Source organism: Coregonus clupeaformis, chromosome 23 (assembly GCF_020615455.1).
Source record: "Coregonus clupeaformis isolate EN_2021a chromosome 23, ASM2061545v1, whole genome shotgun sequence".
Lineage (NCBI taxonomy): Eukaryota > Metazoa > Chordata > Actinopteri > Salmoniformes > Salmonidae > Coregonus > Coregonus clupeaformis.
In genome coordinates this window covers 2,435,001-2,440,188 of record NC_059214.1, presented here as the reverse complement: position 1 = coordinate 2,440,188, position 5,188 = coordinate 2,435,001, and the positions used below count along the sequence as shown (strand labels likewise).

General features: G+C 41.1%; 1 pseudogene; it reads left to right on the top strand.

The window, feature by feature from the left end:
* Positions 1–2,431: 2,431 nt before the first annotated feature.
* The window catches only part of LOC121536354, a 106,306-nt pseudogene continuing 103,549 nt past the window's right edge, over positions 2,432–5,188 (top strand).

Below are 5,188 nucleotides of genomic sequence, written 5' to 3'. Positions count from 1 at the left end.
GTCATCTCTCCATTTAAGTGTAGACTCTTCCTCTGTGGGTGTGTGAATATCAGTCAATTATCTCTACAATGTTATATCTTATCTCTACAGGTGTGTTATCTTTATCTCTACAGGTGTTATCTTTATCTCTACAGGGTGTTATCTTTTATCTCTACACGGTGTGTTATCTTTATTTCTACAGGGTGTGTTATCTTTATTTCAACATGCCAGGTCTAGTTGCAAATGAGAACTTGTTCTCAATCCCATTTACCAAGTTAAATAAAAGGTGAAATAAAATTTAATAAAAATGATAAAAGTTATCTTTATTCTACATGGTGTGTTATCTTTATCTCTATGGGGTTTTGTTATCTTTATCTCTACATGGTGTGATATCTTTATCTCTATAGGGTGCCATCTTTATCTCTGGTGTGTTGTCTTTATCTCCAGGTGTGTTATCTTTATCTCTACATGGTATGTTATTTCTTTATCTCTACATGGTGTATTATCTTTATCTCTATAGGTGTTATCTTTATTCTACAGGGTGTTATCTTTATCTCTTACAGGGTGTTATCTTTATTTCTATAGGGTGTGTTATCTTTATCTCTACAGTGTGTTATCTTTATCTCTACAGGGGTGTATATCTTTTACTTCTCTACAGGGTGTGTTATCTTTATCTCTACAGGGTGAAGTTATCTTTTATCTCTCTATGGTGTTATTCTTTATCTCTACAGGGTGTAAGTATTCGTTATCTCTATAGGTGTGTTATCTTGATCTCTACAGGGTGTTTTATCTTTTATCTCTACAGGTGTGTTATCTTTATTTCTATATGGTGTTTATCTTTTATCTCTACAGGGTGTGTTATCTTTATCTCTACACAGGTAAGTTATCTTTATCTCTACAGGGTGTGTTATCTTTATCTCTATATGGTGTTATCTTTTTATTTCTACAGGTGTAAGCATCTTTAACTTCATAGGGTGTGTTATCTTTATCTCTACAGGGTGTTATCTTTATCTCACAGTGTGTGTTATCTTTATTTCTATAGGTTGTGTTATCTCTTTATCTCTACAGGGTGGTGTTATCTTTATCTCTATATGTTGTTATCTTTATCTCTACAGGGTGTGTAATCTTTATCTCTATAGGTGTGTTATCTTTATCTCTACAGGGCAAGTTATCTTTATTCCCACAGTGTGTATTATCTTTATTTCTATAGGGTGTGTTATCTTTATCCTTCAGGTGTTATCTTATCTCTATAGGTTGTGTTATCTTTATCTCTACATGGTGTGTTGTCTTTATCTCTACATGGTGTGTTATCTTTATCTCTACAGGGTGTTGGTATTTATCTCTACAGGGTGTGTTATCTTTATCCTCTACAGGGTGTGTTATCTTTATCTCTACAGGTGTTATCTTCATCTCTACAGGGTGTGTTATCTTTATATCTACCTGGTGTTTCTATCTTTATCTCTGTGCTGGCAGTTATCTTTATCTCTACATGGGTGTTATCTTTATCTCTACAGGTGTGTTATCTGTATCTCATAGGGTGTTTTATCTTTTATCTCTAGGGGTGTGTTTTTTATATCTCTACATGGTGTGTTATCTTTATCTCTACAGGGTTTTTCTTTATCTCTACAGGGTGTGTTATCTTTTATCTCTACAGGTGTAAGTTATCTTTTATCTCTACAGGGTGAGCTATCTTTATTTCTATAGGGTGTGTTATCTTTATCTCTACAGGGTGTGCTATCTTTATCTCTACAGGGTGTGTTATCTTTATCTCTATAGTAAAAGGTCTTATCTTTTATCTCTATAGGGTGTGTTATTTCTATCTCTACAGGGTGTAAGTTATCTTTATCTCTAGATGGTGTGTTATCTTTATCTCTACAGGGTGTATATCTTATTCTGGGTGTGTTATCTTTTATCTCTACAGGGTTATATCTTTTGTCTCTATAGGTGTGTGTTATCTTTATCTCTACGTGGTATGTTATTTTTATTTCTACATGGTGTAGTTATTTATTCTACAGGGTGTAAGTTATTCCTTTATTTCTATAGGGTGTGTTATTTTTTATCTCTGCAGGGTGTGTGTTATCTTTATCTCTATAGGGTGTGTTATCTTTATCTCTTACATGGTGTGTTATCTTTTATTTCTATAGGGTTATACTTTATTTCTATAGGGGTGTGTTATCTTTATCTCTACAGGGTGTGTTATCTTTATCTCTACATGGTGTATTATCTTTATCTCTACAGGTGTGTTATCTTTATCTCTGGGTGTGTTATCTTTTATCTCTACATGGTATGTTATCTTTATCTCTAGGGTGTGTTATCTTTATCTCTACAGGGTGTTATCTTTATCTTTACAGGGTGTTATTCCTTTATTCTCTACATGGTGTTATTCTTTATCTTGTGATCCCCATATCCACTCGTGTTGCTCCAAATCCATCTTATCATCTTTTAATAAATAATGCTATGCGCACTCGAGGATGTATCACATTAATCCAAAGGCCACACGCATTTATCTCTTTTTTTTTCTCTCTTGTCTCTCTATCTATCTACTCTACGCTCTCTTCTTTCTTTTTTTTTTCGCTCTCTCTCTCTCTCCCTCTCTCCCTCTCCCTCTCTCCTCTCTTTACCCTCTCCTTCTCCCCTTTACATGTCTTCCTTCTCATCTTCCCTCTTTCACAGATGCTAAGGGATAGGGTTTGGAAAGTGGAACAATAGTGCAGTGGGACCTCCGAGCCAAGAAGGCTGACTTCAGAATCTACTACGATGAAGTGAGTCTTTTCCGTCTCTCTCTCTCTCTCTCTCTCTCTCTCTCTTCTTCTCTCTCTCTCCTGTCTCTCTCTATGTCCTTGGTCTGGATGTTACAAAGACCGTGTGGCTTTTTCCATGTTTGCCTTTCTTTGGTTCATTAAGGGTCCTTTAAAAGTATGTTTATCGTTAGTCAGACAGTCAGGGAACAGTGTAAAGGCTCCTCAACTGAATAAATCTTGACATTTTGCATGATGTTTAACCTACTGAATATGTTCCCTACCCCTTTCAGTGATAATTTAAAACCTGCACCATCCGCTGGTGCTCCACGCCACTAGGACACTCTGGTGCCTCCATCTGTCACCAGGGACTCTGGTGCCTCCACGTCACCAGGACTCTCTCTGGTGCCTCCACGTCACTAGGACTCTCTGGTGCTCTCCATGTCATAGGAGTTTCTGGGTGCCTCCTATGTCACTAGGAGTCTCTGGTGCCTCCACGTCACTAGGACTCTCTGCGCCTCCATGTCACTAGGAGTCTCTGGTGCCTCCACGCCACTAGAACTCTCTTGGTGCCTCCACGTCACTAGGAGTCTCTGGCGCCCACGTCACTAGAGCCTCTGGTGCCTCCATGTCACTAGGGACTTCTGGTGCTCTCCATGTCACTAGGAGTCTCTGGTGCCTCCATGTCACTAGGAGTCTCTGGGCGCTCCACGCTACTAGGAGTCTCTGGTGCCTCCACGTCCCAGGGACTCTTCATCAAAGACGGTTTAGAAGACGCACAAGGGAGAGGCATCTCCATGGCAGCCCAGACAAAAGCTTGAAGCAGGTAGGATAAAAGTGGAGCTCTCACTTGTACTGAAATGATTCATTAAGGAAGGCTCTTTGTTTGATGGTCTGAGGCGCAGCCAGGAGTTGAGAGAGAACGGGGGGCATGGGGCCAGCAGAGTTCCCAAAATCACACCCCCGCTCAACACTCCCATCACCCTCCCTCCCCTCCCCTCTTTCTGTTTTATTCTACAGTGCCTTGGAAAAGTATTCTTCCCCTTGGCGTATTTCCTATTTTGTTGCATTACAACCTGTAATTTAAATAATAGATTTTATTTGGATTTCCATGTAATGGACATCCACAAAATAGTCCAAATTGGTGAAGTGAAATGAAGAAAAATAACTTATTTCAAGTAAATTCTAAGAAATACATAACGGAAAAGTGGTAATGCATATGTATTTCACCCCTTTGCTATGAAGCCCCTAAATAAGATAGGGTGCAAACAATTAAATCAAATCAAATCAAATGCTATTTGCCACATGCGCCGAATACTACAAGTGTAGACATTAGCGTGAAATGCTTACTTACATGAGCCCTTTACCAGCAATGCATTTATTTTTTAGGCTTTGTTGTGCCCTCTCTTCATGACTGGTCTTGGTGTGTTTGGACTCCTGATAGTTTGCTGCTGATGGGGACACCAAGGAACTTGGAAGCTCTCAACCTGAAATTCACCACAGCCCCGCACGATGAAATGGCATTTGAATTTTAGTCCACAATCATCTCCTATGTGTTCAGGATACGTTGAGAAGGGTTGTTATTCTGGAGCCACACCAGTTGTGTCTTGACCCATCTGTAGTTGGTCCCTCGCACTAGATGTTTCGCCAGGGTACGTCTACCAATGAAAAAGGTGTTAGCCGTGCTGGCAAAGCGGCGAGGGAGGCAGGAGGGGGACTCGAGCTGGGGGCCCCGTGCCGAGGGATCTGCGTGGCAGATGTGTTGTTACACCCTTACTACGCTGGGGGCGGCCGAGAAGCACGAGTGAGAGGAGCTGTTAGTGCGACTTATTGAATGATTGAGCTTTGAGGCACCTATGGTGCTGCTGAACGCCATGAAAGCTGTGAGGTGAATAGGTATGTCTCTAACATAGAAGTTCTCTTGTACAGTGTGCGAAGGGCAGTGGGAGTGTAATAGAGATTGCACTCATCTGTGGATCTGTTGAGGCGGTAAGAAAATTGGAGTGGGTCTAGGTTTCTAGGATAATGGTGTTGATGTGAGTCACGACCACCTTTCAAAGCACTTCATGGCTACAGACGTCAGTGCTACGGCTTGGTAGTCATTTAGGCAGGTTATCTTAGTGTTCTTGGGCACAGGGACCATGGTGGTCTGCTTGAAACATGTTGGTATTACAGACTCGTCAGGGACATGTTGAAAATGTCAGTAAAGACACTTGCCTGTTGGTCAGCACATGCTCGTGTACATGTCCTGGTAATCCGCCTGGCCCTTGGCGGCCTTGTGAATGTTGACCTGCTTAAAAGTCTTACCCACATCGGTACGGAGACCGAGGTGTGATCACATAGCCATCCGGAACAGCTGGTACTCTCATGCATGCTTCAGTGTTGCTTTTGCCTCGAAGCGCAGCATTGAACTGGTTTAGCTTCTAGGCTTGTGTCACTGGGCAGTCATGCCTGTGCTTCCCTTTGTAGTC